The sequence below is a fragment of the Chionomys nivalis genome, chromosome 16 (genome assembly GCF_950005125.1).
Source record: "Chionomys nivalis chromosome 16, mChiNiv1.1, whole genome shotgun sequence".
NCBI lineage: Eukaryota > Metazoa > Chordata > Mammalia > Rodentia > Cricetidae > Chionomys > Chionomys nivalis.
In genome coordinates, this window is record NC_080101.1 from 21,471,491 (window position 1) to 21,492,345 (window position 20,855).

Here is a 20,855-nt window from a genome sequence, read left to right on the forward strand (position 1 = left end):
TTGTTCAAATCATGTTTAGGTAGTCATATTAATGAGACTTCATAGATACAGTTTTAGACATTTGAGCAAGACACTCACAGCAAACTCCCCGATCCTTTGGCACCTACAACCTTGTACCCTCTTCTTCACAGTGTTTCATGAGCCTTAGGTAAACAAGTTGTTTTTTAGATATAACGATTAGGACTGGGCTTCACGGCTCTGAATTTTGATTAGTTGTTTGTTTTTGGTAATGGTTTTCATCTGTTGCAAAACAGAAGTTTCTTTGATGAGGGGTGAGGGCTACAACTATCTCTGGATATAAAGACAAAATAATGTAGCTAGGGATTATGTTTGTTTGTAAAATTGGCTAGGTTTCCAATGCCAGGTATAATTTCTTCTTGTTGAGTGAATCTTAAGTTCAAGTAGAGAAAAGCTGGTTACTTACAAGGTGTTCTTACCACTTAGATCACCACCCTTAGGGTTATGCCACACTGGCTGTCATTGTGGTTCATAGGCATGATACATAGGTTTATTGGCTTCTTCTGTTTCTGTAAAAGCTAGTCCTCATGGAGAATGCATTCAGGTCAGTTCTTACACAGGGTCCTCTGGATCCCCTGTCTGAAGAGAGTGGAATATTAGGGACTTGCCTTCCACCTCTGGAAAGAAGCCAGGAATATAGCCACAGCCGATAATGTTTGAGGAGTTTCTTGGGTATTCCTAACTAATAATTCAAAAGAGGGCTTCTTTGGACGGTTTTGTTATATGGTCCTTGGCTCTTGGAGAGAATGCTGTCAATGCTAATGAGAAATTTTCATTTAAACTTGTACGCGTATTTCTTCACTATTCTCTCCTTTAAAAATCCTGATGGAAAAAATGTGGCCTTGACACCAAGGTTATGTAATCACGAAGAGCACTAACAGAATGATGAGAGTCTAAAAAGATTCTGTGTGTCAAACTGGAGTACAGACAGAAGTGTGAAAATTTCTGAAAGCCTATAATCATTCCATAAAACTAGCAAGCAATTCATTCCTCTGTGTTTTATAATCCCTCGCTTGTACCTCACAAGTGTTCATGCTATGTTTGTTGTACAAAGGACCTGGGGAAATCTTTCTCCTTGAGTCTGTTAAGTACACTAATTTCCCATAAACTTTCAGAAATAACAATGCAGTGGATCAAACTCTGCCCTGTTGCTGTATAAGTAGAAACAACGGAACAGAACCCGTGGAAGCTCTTCTCCATACCACTCCTGAACTCCCTACCTGAATAACAAGATAAAGCAGTGAATGAGAAACATGGAGCAATTGGATCCACAATTAAAGATTTACAAAGAACCTTCTGCTGTGACCTTGAGCAAGTAATTTAACAACTCTTGGTCTTAGCAACATTGACTGTAAAATCAAGAGGACCACACTTGGCCAGAATATTTCCTGTGACCAAGCCCAAGTGAGCTAACAGACAAGAAAAATACTTAAGAATTACTAAAAACTGAAACAGATGTGGTGGGGGCAGGCCTGGAAAGTCATCTTTAAGGAGGCTGAAGCAGGTTAGAAAAAGAGTCTAGGAAAGGAGCATGTCATTCCTGGCTGAATGTTCTTTCGCACTCCAACAGAGAATGCTATATATACAACGTGCCCTTATGATAAACCTCTTCTGGGAACCAAAATGGACCAGAAGGATTTGTTGATTTTTGCACACCAATTCAAATTCAAAAATCCATGTTCTTACCTCTCAATTGCAAGTGATAATGAAAAATGTATTAAAGAATATAAAAAGAATTTCTAGCTGTGTCTTGATTATAACTGCCTTGGTCTACATACTACATGCATTCAATGCTTTCTCAAGCACGAATGTAGCTTGTGTGTAAAGAAGAATTATATTGGGAAATGACAGCTAAAATGTTCAAACTTTAGTCCTTTGAAAGCGGTACATATAAAATTATTGTCCACTAGAATATCTCAAATTGATAATAGTTGATGATACTGTGAACAAACCTATTCTGGGGATGCAGCTCAGTTACATCGCTGGGTGTTTTACATAAGCAAACATATGCAAGACCCAATATCAATCCTAAGCATTACGAATAGGTCAATAATCCAATGATGACATAGAAATATGTTCTGCTCTAAAAGTAGTGAAGAAAACCAGAAAAGGTCTCTGATTTTAACTAAATCAAGTTATAAAGATTCTGCAACCAACGCATTACAGGGGCACCATTGTAAGCAGAGACTGCTCATTTATTTCCCAGCCGCCCAGACCCAAATAATGACACAGAAACTATATTAATTGTAAAAATGTTTGGCCAATGGCTCAAGCATATTTCTATCTAACTCTTACATCCAAAGTTAACTTACTGTGTATCTGCATGAGGCTGTGGCTTACTGGTAAGTTTCCAAAGAGTCTGTCTCCTTCACCAGCTACATGTGGTCTCTCTGAATCTGCCTACTTTCTCTCAATATCTCTGTTAAGATTTCCTGCCTGGCTTTACTCTACTGACTCATTGGCCAAAATAGCTTCTTTAATAATCAATGGTAATAAACATATTCAGACCATACAGAGGGGAATCCCACATCACATCTTGTTCAATATTTCTCTCTCTTTTTTTTTATCATTTCAGGACACTGTAAGATCACATTCTCCTACAGAATCAAGTCCAAGCTGGCATAAGTTGAATTAACCACTGAAATATGAGCAGAAATACTGGAAACAGTGCTGCAATGGCTGGCCACATTCCACATGGCTTTGTGTGTGGATTAATGGGGCACAGATCCCAACTGGCCCTATTGAAAATGTGTTGTAAACATAAAGTCCTATTAGCCTGACCTGAATGAAGTGATACTGCCACTTTAAAAGAAAAAGAGAGTCAAACTGAAACTATAGAGTTTCTGCATAAGAACACTGTATTTCAGAAGCTATGAAGACATATTTGAAGACATGGACTATTTAAGTCCTCATTTATAAAGTGTTGCCATTAATATGACCAACAACTCTGTCCTTTAGACTCCTTTCTCCAAGTTTCAGAGATTTTTCAAAAATTAAAATCCAGTAGACCCAGTCGGTCTCAATTATTTGTATAAAACTATGAGAGTCAACAATATAGACACACTTACTGAGTTTTGGAGACCCTTCAGTGCACTCTGAAGCCACTTTGAGAGGAGAGCAAGTGAAATTTTAGCATATTTCCCTCCTAGACCATCTGCTGCTTATGACTCAACTTCATGGAGATTGGACTCCATTAGCAGTGAGGCCAAGATGTGGTTTCTGGATAAAAATCTCTCTATCTCAGTGGACTTCACTGAGAATGAACTTGGCATCATCTATACATGGCAGGTGGGCAGTACTACCAATTGAATAGGAAAATAAATACCATGCCATGAAACGTAGACTCTATAAGAATTACCAAGTGTTCTAAACTGAGAGTCTAAACCTTGATCACATTTTATTATTATGTTAATTTTATGTGAACATTCTTAGTAAGAATAAGAACATGTTTCTTAGATTTTTTTTAAATATTTATTTATTATGTATACAATATTCTGTGTGTGTATGCCTGCAGGCCAGAGAAGGCACCAGAACCCATTACAGATGGTTGTGAGCCACCATGTGGTTGCTGGGAATTGAACTCAGGACCTTTGGAAGAGCAGGCAATGCTCTTAACCTCTGAGCCATCTCTTTTCGAGACAGGGTTTCTCTGTGGTTTTGGAGCCTGTCCTGGAACTAGCTCTTGTAGACCAGGCTGGTCTCGAACTCACAGAGATCCGCCTGTCTCTGCCTCCCAAGTGCTGGGATTAAAGGTGTGCGCCACCACCGCCCGGCTATGTTTCTTAGAATATGTCAACAGTAGTCATGGTTTTCTGTCTTTATTTTGACGTTTTTAATGCTCTAATTCTTAGATCCATGCCAAATGTGTAAAGTGGGTTCTTCTTTTTTTATTCTCTCCATCGAAACAGAACTTTCATCCAGCTGTACTCTTGCATTGATAAGAAAGATCAAATAATTTTTCTCTTTTGAATTCAGCTTGCAGAAACTGAATCCTTATTGTAAAAGGAGCTGTGGATGCAGTTAAACCCTCTTCAGTGTAAGAGTAGGAAAAGAATATCCAGATGGCCATGCTGGAACTCCCTTCTCTCTTCTGGATCTACTCACGGATGGATTTCTGATCAGTCGAATGCAACTGGACTCCTTTCAAGGCATTAAATGTAATTAGCTGTTAATCGTAACTGCTAAAGGACTTTGCTGAATGGCTATCATGGCACCATATGGATAGCTCCTCATATGCTCTGGGGAGAACCTGCAATCCCCATTCACACAAGAGTATATGTCTTCCAGACATAACACTTGTCAAAATCATTGCATCCCATGGGAAACTCATCACAGATGGTTGAAATTAAAGACAGAAATGCTCTTTTTGTGGGTCAATCTTCAGCTTTATAGTGTTTGAGCCTCTTTGTAATGTTTGGGTTTTAGTGAGCATAAAAATGCTATGTTTTCATATATTTTAAACACATTTCTATCATAGAAGAAGCTGATTGCAAACAGCAGGAAATGACATATATTATCTGAAGCCAAAATGAAAGAGAACATATTGAAGTGACATTGGATGGCTGAAGGAGCAGTTTGGAAACACAGCAGATACCAAGCAAACTCTGCAGGGCTCCTCAGAACACAGCAAAGGAATGGCGTACACTTCCAAATTCCTTATTGCCATAACACAATACAAAATCCTATAGAATTCTTGTTGATCTCACTTATATCATGATTTGATTACCTCATTCTCCTGGGCAGAAGGGAAAGAGTTATCATGTCTCTGTTTTCTTGCTCTCCTATGTGATGCCACTGTCTTCAAGTAAGGGTTCCCCAAGTTAAGGTGAGGGTGTTACTTTGAAGCAGAGTTGAGATTTTGTAGCATAAAACTCTAAGAATTAACTATCTGACTTCACTGTAAATCGTTTGAAATATGGAACAAAAAATTGGAGCGAGAGCAACCACTGGAGGCCATTGCCACATTCAGAACAAAGCACCAATGTGAAGAGAGTAACGCTTGGAATATCTAGGAACAGGAAATACAAGGTCAACAAGCCTCTCTTCCTCCTTTAACCTCCTGAATTTTTTCTACTTACCCATGGCAATTGCGCAACAGTAAATGGGAGACGGGAAGTATAACTTTCTGGCTCCTGAACACAAGACTACGCAGCTGGGGCTGCGAAATAACCACTTCATACTAAATGAGCATAAGGGACACAGTGCCTGAAATATCGAGACTAGTTTTTAGACTAAGAAATCTAGAGGGTGAAGGCAAAGCAACAGGGCAGCACCTCTCAGCTTCTTTTTAGATTTCATGAATTTTAACTTCAATCTCAAAGACATTATCTGCCACTGACTTTCAAGCTGGTTTGCTAATAGAACAAGAAAAACCCTTTATAGATAACAACTCATTCCAAATCATCTCTCTAGCCGCCATAATTTCTGCTCCAGCTTAAAAAATGTTTTAAGAGCACAAATATTCCTTAAATTCCCATAGATAAGACTGCCCTGATCCTGCCCCTAGACTTAGGAACACTTTTAGAAGTAGCTTAGTCTCTAAAACATATACCTTACTTTATGAATCATAAAAAAAATTATCACATGCTGCAATGAATGCTGAACTCCAACAAGACATCCATGAAGTAGCCATCCTATTCTGTTTTCAGATATGTATATCAACCTGGTTGTTATTGTCATTGTTAATTTCGGAAAGCCTTTTCAGAATATTATTAGACAATACAGACAAAAACAAATGGCAGAATTTCTGTTGCTAGAGTTTAGGAGGTCAGATCGTGGGTTCTAAAAGCCTCAAATTGGGTTTAGCCACCCATCCCTAAATGCCAATTAAAGAGGCAATTAATAGTGAAAATTAGAAATAGATTTATTCAAAGTGGCCACGGTTAAAAGAAGCACAAACAGGTCCAGTAATGCCTCCTGTGTTTTGGGGAGCAGAGAGAGGACTGGCATGAGGTTTGGACTTAAAAAGGGGACAAAACATGTGCAGAATTAAATAGTCCTACTGGAGGTGTGGTTCTACCCATCACTGATCCTTTATTGCCTCAGCTCCAGATTGCTTTGCAGCACGATCCAGTAAATTCTCAGAATGGCATGAAATCTCATTCTTTGTGGCAAGTCCCCTCTGTGACTGACACCAGGATTTTTTTTCTTTTCCTCCCCTTAAAGTGTAATTCCTGACCAACCAGTGGTGGCGCACGCCTTTAATCCCAGCACTCAGGAGGCAGAGGCAGGAAGATCTCTGTGAGTTCAAGAGAGCCTTGTCTACAGAGCAAGTTCCAGGACAAGTTCCAAATTTACAGAGAAACCCTGTCTCAATATATATATATATATATATATATATATATATATATATATATATATATATATATATATACTCAATATACATATACACTCCTGAGAATTTTTCAGAAAGGAGCATGAGTGTCTCTTTCTAGAATATCTCCTCTTCTGCCTGGTGAGAATCTCTCCCTGTGAGTTTCATAAGGTTGTGCTCCTGCTCAACCCTGAGAAGAGTTTTGTCAATGAAGTAATGATGAATGGTTTTTGCCATATATAAACACAATGCTGAGTTTCAGTCAACACTGTGTGACCCTTCTAAAGTCTGTCTGACAGTGCCATCCTGTAGCCTTAAGCTGTCTTGTCTTTATGGGCTATCAGATTTGCTAAGAGATCCCCGGAAAGCTGAATCCTCAGCTCCTGCAGCTTAGTGGCTCATATTACAGAAAGCATTCTTTCCTTACTTTGAATCTACTAAAGCAATTCCCCCGCCCCGACTTTTAAAGCTAGCGCCTACTTGCTCAGCCAACCATGTCTGCAATGAAGGAGTAACGTGGACTGCTTAGAGCAAAACACTGGCCATAAGGAAGAAATTGGTTTCATTCTCTTTCAATTTGAGAGAAATGTCTTCCACACTTCCTCAACTATTGAGCAAGAAAAAGAAATCATTGTCTGAGTCAATAAATTAACATTAATAGTAATGACTGAAAGAACTAGGTTAGATATACTAAACCAAACAGGTTTAAAAATCAAAAATTTTGGACCAGAAGGATGGCTCAGTGGTTAAGAATACGTTATTGCTCTTGGCAGAAGCCTTGGGTTCGAGTCTCAGCACCCACATGATGGCTTACAGCTGTCTGTAACTCCAATTCTAGGGGATCACGTGCCCTTTTCTAACCTCCAAGGGAAACAAAGAAACACACAGGTGTTTCACATACATGCATAATACATACATACGTTCACAGAAAACACATATAAAATAAAATAATTAAAATTATAAAACTCAAAATTCTTGACATACTTAGGAAATGTCACAGTTAAATTTTTTAATTTAATAGTTTTATTTGAATATGAAGACATGGAGGTTTTTGTCCTTACCCCTTGATATTGTACAATCACTTCAATAAACAGAAATGGGACAGAAGTGACATTCAAAGCTGGAGATGTAGATCAACCAAAATGGCAGGTGTTGTGAAGAAAGCCAAGCCGCCCTGTGGAAATAGCATGGGAGAAAAACTGTCGTCCTGCTGCAAACCAGACAACAGGCAGCATGCATATCCAGTCAAGTGAGTGAGTGGTCTTAAATGGGATTCCCAGTGGAGCCTCATGGTTGACCTACAAAATTAGGAGCGATCAGAAACTGCCGTTTAGGGCATTACATTTTAGCAACAGGAACTGAGTATAAAAGGCTAGATCACCTCATACAAGATACTTAGAGAATTAGTCAAGCTCCCTACATGCCATTATTTTTTCATCCAGCACATACACGCATTTCCCTTCTTTGACTACTGTAATCTTTGAACAGGAAACACTGCATTGCGATAGAAAGTTCGAGGCACCGTTTCCTGTCATTCACTGTGGTATAAGCCTCTATGTCAGAAAGTGGACCAGTAAGCATTGCTCTCTATTTCCCTCTCATCCTTCCCCATTTCTGCCTTAGGATCTTCTGCATGCCTCTGTATTTTCCCTGCATTCCCACCTTGCTTCTATTTTTTATCTCAACAAATCCTGAGTGCAAACTGTGGCCTTATAAAGGGCAAATGAAAACGGAGATGAAATGTCAAACTACCAAAAATATTCCTACATGGCATTGCTTTTCTGAATCTCTGCTCACAACTCCAGGCCCATTTCTTCAGCCCCAGCAGTGAAACTCAACAAGTTAAAATTGCAGTCCATACCTCTTCCCTGACTTGCTTTTCTTTCTAACACTTACTGCGGATTTTGTGCTACATATCTACCTTCCTGTCTCTATCTTCTTTTCTGAGGACACAGGCACTCTGCTGTGTTCCCTAGCATATCATTGTCCCCTAAGGCAGAGTCTAGACCATGAAGGATAGCAAAATTGCTCACTAAGTTTTTGTTGGTAATTGAACCTTTGTATCTCATCCTCAGAACATATTTTCATGGCAACTGGGGGAGTATACTTCCAAATTCAAAGGACCCATTTCAAAAATTAAGTTATGGAGTATAGTTTACACTGAAATACACAATTAATTTTTTTTATTTATGTTGGCAGCATCCATTTTTTTATATTTCAGCATTGCAAAAATTCCATAAATTAATGCCAAATTATGTCAAATTTATCATTTTCTACAGTTATAGCTTTGAGCTATCCATATTATTACTAACTTTCTAAGGAAAATAATCTGGTTGGCTTGAAAATATGTTTGCATTTAAAGGATATAAGTAAACATGATCTGGTGAACTTTTTCCATACCTAGTTTTAAGCATTGGCTTTTTTCCCCTCTACATTACTTTTATTTTAATTTTTAGTAATCACTTATAAATTATAATAAAATCTAAACCATTTAAATAAAACAGATTCACAAGTTAGTATATGTGTATATGTGTTAGTGTATCAAATAAGTGTGTGTGTCTGTGTGTGTAAACAGTAAAATAAACATAAGACAATTTGGACAAGTCAATAGATGCAAGAAATAACTAAAATCAACATCTTGAGATGATTTTGTACCCTCAGTTGCTATAGCCCATTGATCCTATGGAACTCTAAAGCCGTATTTGTGCAGTAATTTACATTTCCAAAATATATTATGATGATCTCTAGAGGAACAATGAAGTATTTTGTCAGTTATCTAGCACTCTATAATAAAGCAATAAAAGTCCTGAAGGGTATAATGCAAGAATCACGCATATTTGCTCCTGTGTTGATACATAGGGTGCAACAGTTGTTGAGTTCAGCAGGGTTCTTCATAAATCTGAGCTCATAGGCAGATTACAGGGCACTTTTGTTTACCTTAACTGAGCTCTTTCATGTAGCTTTGGCCTGGGCTGGAAAACTGAATTTCTGCACTGTGTTCCATATGCTTCATCTCCTGGTCTGTGTGTTTTCTTAAGGAAGAGAGAAGAGTAAAGGAAACAGCAGGCACTTTTTCAAGTCCCAGATTCCCTCTGATTTGCTACTGTTTATTCCTTGGCCAACACTGGAGTTTCAGTGTGAGAGGAAAGACGCTGGTGATGGAGATCACATTCATTATGGTCCCTATGGCAACCAGTCTAACACAGGAATGGGCTGTTGTTTTCATTATTTTGAAGATAAAGAGACAAAACTTAAAGCTAACTTCCCTAAAGTGCATCTATTATGGGAATGAACCAGAAACTCTTCTGGTCAAAATGTATTTTTCTCTCTATTCATTTTTGATGATTTCTTTATATTCACAATGATTTCATCTACTATGATAACTCAGAAACCCTAAAAGCAAAAAACTGGAACCTCAATCAGATTACTTAACTTTTTCTACATTCGGTAAAGGTAAAACCAGGTGAAATATATCTCCATGTATAAATATGTCACAGTAACCCTAATGTTTTTCATTACTAATTTGCTTGGCAGCACACTGTATGTCTGACCAGAGAAACTGCCACATCCTTCCAAACAGAAGTCCTATGCATCCTTGAGTATGTGGTACAGCACTACACAAATACTAGATATACTGCTAGACTTATAAAACTAGAAAATGACACCAAGTTGACAAAGTTTCCTGCAGATCAGTGAGAATTAAAATAGCAATTAGAAATGACTTTGAAGAACATGACCTTGAACTTAAAAGACCTGTTTACATAGGAAAAAAAAAAAGCATGGTTTTGATGTGTCTCTAAGCTTAATGCCAGCTGATAACTATGGATATTTCCCTTTTGTTGATTTGCTTTAAACCATAAAACTCAGGGTTTAAAATCAACCGAGGTGAGCTGCCAAGAGTCTACCATGAATTAATTCTTTTATTCTGTGCATTAAGCAGCACAAATGCTGGGTTCAATGAGGTACTCACTTTTCCATTATAAAAATCGAACCAGGTTTTCTTTATTTGAATCTGAGAGATAGCTAGATTAATATCACCCTCCACACATCATAGCATTTCATTCAATAACCTTATTGTGCCTAGAAGTAAAGAATTAAAGAAATATGAAACTTTGTCAAATATTTGTATTTATGGTTAACTCAAGGGCACTTTTAACTGTCTCCAGTTCCCACCAAGACTAGAAGGAGGCAATATACTAACCACTACTACCACCACCACCACAACAACAACAATACTACTACTAATAATAATTTACTGTGAAAACCATAACTAAGCTGTGTTATTTTTAGTGTGCACTTTGTCCCATGATGAGACTTTTTGTAGGAAGGGTAATGGAAAAATTCCACAATACTAAAAGATACGGTCGGCAATTTCCTCATTTCAGTGGAAGCAATTTCTTTCTTTAATGTTTAATCTTCACTTGGAGAAGACTCAAAGCCAAGTCAATGTATGCTGCTATCTCTAAATCCGTGAAAAAGAGACTTTGTCTTTGGACATAAGACTCTTAAAGGATCCAATTCATAGCCAAGGCTAATCTCACCATTAAAACAACAATTAAGTGACTATAAATGTGAAGAATGCTTCTCGTCACTTATAAATAGATGGATTCCTGACACATATTGCAATGACATCTACAGAGAATGCTCCTTCCTTATGGCTTAGAATGACATTGGCTGAATTGTTGCAGATATGGATACACTGATGGATAGTGACAGATCAACCAAATTGCTACACAATGTTGATATAATAGTTGCCTTTAGCAATTTTTCAACAATAGGACAATGCACACACTAGAGTCAGCCTCAGTTAATGGCAATCGAAAACAAAAACATAATAATCAATAAAAAATATCCCTTCCAATGTGCAATTTGAAAATAAAAATCTGGTCCTCTCTACCATAATACCCACAAGAAATGCCCTGAGGATGTTGCCTCAGTGTGGAATTAATAAGATGAGAAAAATCATACATACAGCTGAAATGATGTCTTGAAGACCTTTTGTAAATTGTAAAAAAAAAAGGATATGGGAAATGGAAATTATAAAAGTATAGGGGAAATAAGATTTTCTATAAGGTGTTATTAAATATATAATGCAAAACTATTTCTTTTTTCTCTTTTTTTGGAGGGGGAATAGATGTTTATTTCCCTTATATGTAGGATGGTTCATAAACACAATACCAGAATTTCATCACTGTGTGGGACTGGAACATGCCTGGCCTCCTAGGGTAAGTGGATCTTGGCCTTAGTGTACACTGAGAAGGGAAAGGATGGCGATTTCACTCTCCTGCCCTTGATAGGGCCTGAAGGGACAGAGTCAGTTCCACCCCTTCCACCTCTCAGCCAGGAAATCACCTTGGTGACATATTTCATTCTAACCATTGAGGTAAGTGGTAAAGAAGTTGGTCTAGTCCTAACCATTACAAGGAGGTATAAAAAGTTCATGAAGATGCCGTGCGGATAAGACCACAAGATGCATACCCCCAGGCACTTCTTCCCATTCATCTTCCAGTTGCCCCCCAAGAAGTTCCTGGAAGGTTCCTTTCCATAGGGACTGACTTGCTGAAGGCAGTGTGTGATTGCAATTCACTGTCATGAGAACTGCATCATGGTAATGATGTTGAGGTTGACAGCCATGCTCAAACATGGCGGGAAAAAGATTACAACCAATGTGACTTAACAAAATGTTTTAAGAATTAAAGTCAAAGGAACTGGGTGTTTTATCCCTGAGTGTTACCAAGGACCCGGGAACATCGTGACAAACTCCCTGGCCCTGATTATCTTCCCAGTACCGTGAGTGATTGGATAACACTGTTGTCAATCTGCTGCCATTGAGATTCGCTGACCTTTTCTCTGTGAGATTTGGAAAACCATGAAGCCAGCCTTGTCACTAAATTGTCATCATTCACCGTGCATTAATTTTTCTCCTTTCTAATTCTCATATAACATTTAGTATCGGAGAATAACATCTACTATTTGACCCACAATGGGGTTCTAAGTCTCTGGTCTTCATTTTAACTGCTTAAAAAGAAGAGAAATAGACAAAGGTCATTTTGTGCTTCAAGTACTATGACAAAGTTATTGTGATTCTTTTATAAATTCATAGTTTTTATAAAGATCATTCACCCTTGCTAATAAGGAAATATTAAAATATTCTTAGCTGGTATTTTATTGCTGAAGATTATATAACCAAAGTTGTAACTTCATCAGTTGTTAATGAATGATACAGATTGGTTCGAGCCTAGTGGAATGAAATTTCATAGTCTGAGGAAGAGTGAGGAAAATGTCTAATGCTTCACTTTAGTGTGGGCCGTATAACTCAAGCAATTTGGTGCTACAGAAATAAGCGACTTCGAGTTGAAATCTCAATTATTGTGTCATATTTTTTAATGTGTTGAGAAGACAGAAATGAGATCAGCAGGAAAGTGAAAACCTGCCACTGTGCTTCACAGCTGTTAAAAGATAAATTAAAAAAAAAATACAATGCTTCCCACAGTTTTAGATGTACAAGCTTGAGAAATATTTTTTGGGTTTGTTTTACCATTATCTTCAAAATAGACATCACTGTCCTTGAAGACTAGCTCCAGAAGTAGGAAACAAGGGAGGATCAAGAATAAATCAGCACATGGAAAAGAATATCCACCATTGTCTCCATCGGAGGAAATGAAATGCCAGTTGTTCTGGGCAAGGAGGTAAAAAGTAGGCTAAGCTAAGCAACGGTGTATAAACGATGCAGTATGTGTACGTCATGGCTTGAAAGTGAACGAACGACCCCACTATGTTCATATATTTGAATGCTTTATTCCCAGTTGGTGAACTCTTTGGAAAGGATTGGGAGGTATGGCTAGTTCAAGAGGGTGTGGCCTTGTTTGAGGAGGTGTGACACAGGGGAGATTCTTTCAGATTTCAAAAGCCCAAGTCAGGCCCAGTCATGCTATCTTTGCACACAAGTTAAGCCCTCACCTGATAGCCCAGTCCCATGCCTGCCTGCCTGTCCCCATATTCCCCACCATGACAATCGCAGAGTGACCCTCTGAAACCATAAGTAAGCCACCAATTAGGTGCTTTCTTCTATAAGCTGCCTTGGTTATGGTGTCTCCACAGAACAGTAACTAAGACAGTATATGTTCAAGTTCTTAAGTTTTCATCTTCCAGTAGGTTTATTGGGATATAATTATATTGTAAGTCACGTGAAAATTTGTATACATAATCACATATGTAATAGACATGTGTGTACATATCTATTCGAGAACATTTCAAGGTAGTACCACAATTGAAAGTAATTTCCTATCAGTACCACAAATGTTGAAAAAGCAGTACCACATGGGACTATTTTCCACTAAGAAATCAATCACAGTAGCCAGATATGGTGATGCATGCCTGTAGTCTAAGGAAAAACACAGAAGCGGGAGAATCACAAATTTGATCACAATTTGGAAACTGAGTGTAATGGCTGTGACAAGGCAGCATTCTCTGAAAGAAGCCATGCAGTCAGCCTCGTGCTATGATTCCCTTGAGGATGAAATCACCAGAGCATCACAGCATAAACCAGACAGTCAACTAGTCTACATGTAGAGTAGAAAAATTAACTTCTACTCTTGTTTTTTTCAAACAAGAATTACTCTTTGATAAATCTTATACTCTGGTAAACTTCCATCCTTACTTTTGAAGACAGTCAAAAAGAATATTTGACTACTCTATAAGTATGGTATACAACCAACACCATTTTTATTCTTCGAAGTATAGTCTCCTTTAATTATATGTCTCTAATATGCTTTCTAAATATCTCCAGTTTTTAACAGCTGTGCAGCTTGTGCCCTGCGTAAACGAAGTGAGCCAAGGACAGAAAAATTAATCATGTCTTTCTACATATGGGAGGTAGGGTAGAAAGTATTCCTTCCATGACACATGTGTCAGATGACAAGTTGAAATGTGGGCCCATGGGATCCAACTCAGTCGTTAGCCTTGGCAGCAAGTGCCTTAACCATCTGAGCCATCTCACCAGTCCAACAGATCCCATTCTTTTGACTAATAATCAGGGTCCTACAATCATCTCTTGCCTTTAAAAGCTGCCAATTAGGAGTAAAGGGCCCATTTCCAATGGACCTCCAACCCTACAGTATCTAAGCAGCCTAGCACTACCGTTGGCTCTGTGCTTACCTCCTGCACTGATGAGCTGCTCTCCTCCTCCTTTCCTCCTCTACCTACCTCCAAAGTCCTCTTCTATTCTGAGACACACTCTGTGTTATCACTCATTCTCTTACTTGGCCCCTGTTGATCCATTTCCTCAGGTTCTTTGTTGATCATTACTTTCATATGTGCAAATCTCATTGTTTCTGCATCTGCCTTTCCAGCTACTTCCATGGTGACATGACAAATTAATGTTAGTTCTTATGAGAACAGGACTCCACCCTGCCTGCTCCGAAAGACAGCACATAGAGCAGGTGTAAGACTGCAGCCTACAGGCAGTAGCCAAGGCTAATGATGACAGGTACGAACAGCTGCTGTGTTCACACAGGTGTACATTCCTAAAATGCAACATTCCATCATGACCAATGGAAAACTGAGAATGCAACACCTCCAGAAATTTCTCAGAATAGTTGCAGAAAACCTTAAGAATGGAAGGCTAATATGTAAATGAAAGCTTTGGAGTAATATGATTTCCTTGGGGCCTGTTGTGACAATTAGCCATCATAAAGCAGAGGTTACTTTGGATCATAACTTTAGTTATTTAGATGAAGTAAGTAGAGCAATATCTATCAGTAGTTTTACGGAGATGGGGTGATTTGTACTCCATGTTAGAAGGACCTTACCTGGGATTCTTGGCATTTTCTCCATACTACCCTGAAAAGCATGTGTTCTGAGGGGTACAAGTGCGTGAAGGGGTAGTAGATTAATTGAAGCTGGGATTTCATGTTGCACTTTCCTGATTATCAACCATTATCAGAGGTTCCTTTTCAATGATATCACTGTTTAGGGACTCATCCACACTTATGTAAGTTATCCATTCTCCTGTAAATCCAAGAAACTTACTGGTTCACCAATTAGGCCTCAGGCAGAAGCTTAATTTTGATCTGTTGCCAGTACCCTACCCCAAGAAAACACAAACTGTATGACCTCATTGGGGAATCTAGTTTGATGCTTAGATTGATGCTACTCCGAGCATGTCATTTGTGGTTTTATATAATGATACAGTGATTTATACAGTAGAATCTTCTAAAAGACTGCGGTCAAAACCCTTACATACCCACCTCATGAAACACTGGTCAGTGAGAGAACCAGACCAAGTGTATAGAATCTGAACTGTTGAATTTATATTTGATATAATTTTAAAAGTTTAAAATATATAACATAGAGTTATAAAAACTAGTAGCCTAAGATAGAGATGGATTATTATTTATGCACAATCAGAGAAGGGCATTAGAAGTCTACAGAACAATAGTGAGCCATTGTCTGTCCTCTAGGGAGAAAGACTGTTTTCTGTGGTCTTAATTTAGGCTTACCTTAATTTAAGAGAGACACTCCCTAAAATTAAAATATATACATATACCTATGTTCGTTAGATGAGTTTTCTGATTAAATGTTATAAACTTCGTAAATTGCCTACAGGGAAAGAATATGCTGATCTGCTGATAGCAGTAATTTAGTCCTAGCTACGGTTATATTTCTCATTACAAGAGAGTAAATTGATATTCTAGTTTATATATCTCTTCATTCATTGAAATGAAGCGATTTCCCAGGGCCTAATTTTCTGAGATCTGATAGGACCACATTCTTAGCCCTGCAAGGATGAGGACCAGACTCTGAAATACACTGACTAAATTACTGGTTATGTCCCTAAGTGGTCATAGTAATCTATAGTCAAGATCCCCGGGGATAATTCCAGTACCACAAAACTAAAAGGAAAAGAAAACTTTGCTATCTAATTGTCACATGTTTGTTTTATTGATATTTTAGTCTATGTACTTACTGAAAAATAGTTATCATTTCAAGAATGAAGAGTCACATATAATTAATAAGCAATTAAAATATTCAAAAAAGACTAATGTGCGCCCTGAAAATTTTAGGATAAATGCCAAATATTTCCCAGATTGATTGAATGAAATAAGAAGGAACATGAAGCCAACAATTTTGCACCATATGCAAAATGTTTTCTGCTACTTAACCTGAACATCATTTTTACTTAATCAGAAGTTGTCTCAGCATGTAAGATCTTGCCGCACCACTATAGATGAAAGAGAAAGCACCCTAAATCAAAGGTAGCCACAGCATGACATTCTCAAAGTCTGCATCAAAGGAAAATTAAACACCTCAATTTTTAATTTAAAAAGCAAATGAGTTAGATAAAGAATTGATGAGAGCTACACTCAAAACCTTGTAGTTAGGGAAGTCACAGCTAAAGACTGAACATTCTCTGCAATTAGTACAATATTAAAGATCTAATTATTCACAGAGTCCCATCTAAAAGTGTGTCTATGTCCAGTTAGACCAGAACATCTTATGTTAAGTAGGTGGATAAGTAGATGTCCAGTTTTACAGTTTTCATATGCATAGACACAGCATATCATAGAGAGAAAAGTACAATCAGAGGCAAGTATTTTCCTTTTGCCTTGTTTCATTGGGGATATTATTATATTCTCAGATATGAAATTAAAAACATTGAGTCAAATGATCCAAGGTTCCTTCATTTTCTTTCTGTCCAGGATTTTCTAAGACCTCCCAAAGATGAAGTTTTAGACGGTTAGTTAAATAATAACTATAGGGTTCTCAAAACAAAATCCCCTTATTGGAAAATCATTGTATAACTGTCATCAGTAAGATTCTTAATTCATAATTTATCACCAAGTAATAGTCTCTGCTCAAATTCATCTTTCAATGGCTGGTAGGTTCTTTAGAATACAATAAACATTTAGGTTGTTTCCAGGTTCTGGCTATGACCAACAATGCTGTTATGAACATAGTTGAGCACATGTCCTTGTGGTACGATTCAGCATCCTTTGGATATATACCCAAAAGTGGTACTAATGGGTCTTGAGGAAGGCTGTTTCCTAATTTTCTGAGAAATCACCACAATGACAAAAATGTGGTACATTTACAAAATGGAGTACTACACAGCAGAAAAAAATAGCAATATCTTGAATGTTACAGGAAAATGGATGGAGCTAGAAAACATTGTTTTTAGTTAGATAACCCAGACACATAAAGACAATTATCACATGTACTCACTCATAGGTGATTTTTAAACATAAAGCAAAGAAAACCAGCCTACAAACCACAATCCCAGAGAACTTAGACAACAATGAGGACACTAAGAGAGACATACATACATAGATCTAATCAACATGAAAAGTGGAAAAAGACAAGATCTCCTGAGTAAATTGGGAGCTTGGGGACCTTGGGGGAGGGCTAAAGAGGGGAGGGAAGAGGCAGGGAGGAGAGCAGAATAGAGCTCAATAAAAAAAATCAATAAAAAATGTAAAAATAAAAAAAGATCTAAAGTAAAAAAAAGAATACAATCAACAGTGAAACAAGAAGCAAATTGTTTCAAAATATCTTCATGAAAATCCTAATTATCTCATGTAACTTGTGTGAAGCCTAGTTCTATCCAACATGCATATGACCACTTCCTATTTACACTGCTTTATTAAAATTGGAAGTTAAAGAGAAACAATGCTAACCATCTCTCAAATGTGTCCTGCAAAAATCAAAGATAGTCACAAATAATATCGTTTTAAATGTAGTCTTTAAAAGTAGTAGATACTTTCCCTTCCAAATCAAACAGTCAGTAAATATTCTACCATGACCTCTGTTTCTCAATAGCATTGTGTTAACAGTTAAATACATCACTGGACATTATCATTAAGCTTTATTTTATAACAAACTTTACTAACTGGATGTTTATATTTCAACATTATTAATAATGCCTGTGTGGAAAGTCTTGACCATGAATTCTGCAGCTGAGCCCTTAAAATGACCCAAGGATATATTCCTAAGGGAGAAATTACACAGTCAAAGTTACAAGAAGATTTTTAAGGCTCTTATAACAAGTAGTATTGCAAAACTTCCCTCTAGAATATCAATAATGTAAGCTTGCTTAAATTATATATCACCATTTTTTCAAGAATGGAAATTTGAAAGTTTATAACTGGTAAGTGTTTATATTTATTACACTTTGATAAGTGCTGGGGTTGAATATATTTTCCTGTTTTATTGACTAGTTTCATTTTTGTGAATTAGTTGCTCATATTCTTAGTTTATTTTCCTCTTAGAGTATTTGTCTTTCTTGTATTGATTCTTCACACTTGGTTTATGTTAAGGATACTAAACTCTCTTCCACAAAATGCTATAGGAGAATAATAAGGATGTATTTTATTGTTTGGTTATTTTTAGTAAAATGTCATTACTTACTTATATTTATATTACTTCCAAAAATTTCTCAATCATTCAAATAGTAATGAGTCCACTCATTTGAATGCTAAGAACCTGTCTCTTCAACAGGTGTGTTGGGAGTAACTGTCAATTCTCCCTTTATCCTTGCTAAGTCTTCTGGCTAACAGTACTTAGAATTTTCTTTTTCAATCACAAACAACAGTTACACACTCTATGGTCTGACTGCTTTCTTTGTTTTATTAACATATGGCCATCAAGCAAATAGCATAATTTTTAACTATTTTAACTTGACATCTACTTAAAGACATTTTTTTAAAGTTATTTTATGAGTCTTTAGTTATCCGTTGATTTTAATTCTGCCCAATACTTACTGACAATGCTTTCTCAAAATTCCCCACACATGTGTAGAGGTTGTTTAGGGAGATTACACAAATTTTATAGTTTCAAAATTTAGCTCATTTAGGTCAAATAATATGTTCTTACAATTCTTGTCTTGGAAAAGTTAAATGAAATTTTTGTAACTTAATACAGAACAATTTCCATAGAAACTGAAAATTTTATGGAAATCGAAATTGAAAATAAATTCTCTATGCTCACAAAGTTTGCTGTCTGTGGAACTATGGAGATGACTCAGCAAACAAACTGGTTGCTTAGTAATCATGAAGACCATGTAATAGTTGGGCAAAGCAACACATGCTGTGGACACTGAGACAAGAATATCCCTCGAGATTGCAGGTCAGCTAGGCTAGCCAAACTGGGGAGACCCAAATTCAGTTAGGACCCTGTGGGGAGCAAATGAAGAAGACACCACTCTTGACATCTGACCTACACCACACACACACACACACAGACACACTGATGTGCAGACACACATGAACCCGTACATACACAAAATGTTCATTGTTTATTAAATCAGTCCATGCATTTTCTTTAGTGTTTTTCAAATAAGTATATGCTTAAGTTATTTCCTTCCACAGGTGATTGTTAAAGTCTGCAAGGCACTAAGCTAGATGTAAGTGGAAGCTAAAATGGTCACATCTTCAAACACTAAAACGGGGAACTATTCATGATCATCGCAATAATTTGTGCTTTCTGATTCCATTTTGAACTTCATTGATTTTTCTCTTCATCTAATACCTCTAATTCGTTTTCAATGCCTTAATTACATGAGTGTGCATGTGTCTGTGTGTGGGGGTGTGCTCATGAGTACAGGTGCCCAGAGAGGCTAGAAGAAAGGGTCAGACCCTGGAGTTGGGGTTGCAGTCATTGGGAAGCTACCAGATGTGGGTGCTAGGACCTGAACTAGGGTCATGGGTAGAAGCAGTGTTTACTCTTAACCACAGAGATAAGAATAAGGTCAGAAATTCATATAGATAAAACAGAAAAAAAATAAAACAGTCATTTAGTCTTTATGTCCATTAAACAATACAATATTAACAGGAAAAAGCAAAAGTAACAACATAAAAACTTCAGTGGTAGGAGGGTAAACTTAAAACTTTCCCTGGAATGTGTGGGAGAACCAATTAAAATCATTCTAAGCTGGGGCAAATGACATGTCTCTTTCTGAAACCATTTGGGAAATATCAAAGCCTGTTACCTACAGTGGAAGTTCTAAGAAATGCACCCACCTTTTCTCTCAGTCGTCAGGCAGTTTGCCCTGTCTCCTGTTCAGCTTTAATCAGTCGTACACTGACTTTTTTCTCTCTAGTCATATTTGAACAAGATAATATTAGTGAAGTTCAGTTCTTGACACTAGGAAAGTTCGTATTCTTTGTAATTCATGAAAAATTTATTTTAAGACACTCTGAAGTGACAAATTCAAAATCACATGATGCTAAGATTCCTGTGTGTGAGAGCATGTATGTGAATGTGGGCATATCTGTGAAGGCACACTTATGATCAATAAACCTTCAGTTGCTTCTGTGTTCACTTATTGTGCTAGTCAGTTTTCCATTTTTTTTCTGATTCATGACTCAGAGGTTCAAATCCATGCTTCTTCATTCTCGTCATTTTGAGCAAATGATAACGCAACTCAATATAAAGGAAAGATGCAGCAGAAGTCTGTTTACCCTACCATGACCAAAAAATAGCAGGGGAAGGCACAGGGTCCCATCATACAAGGACAGACTCTCGATAA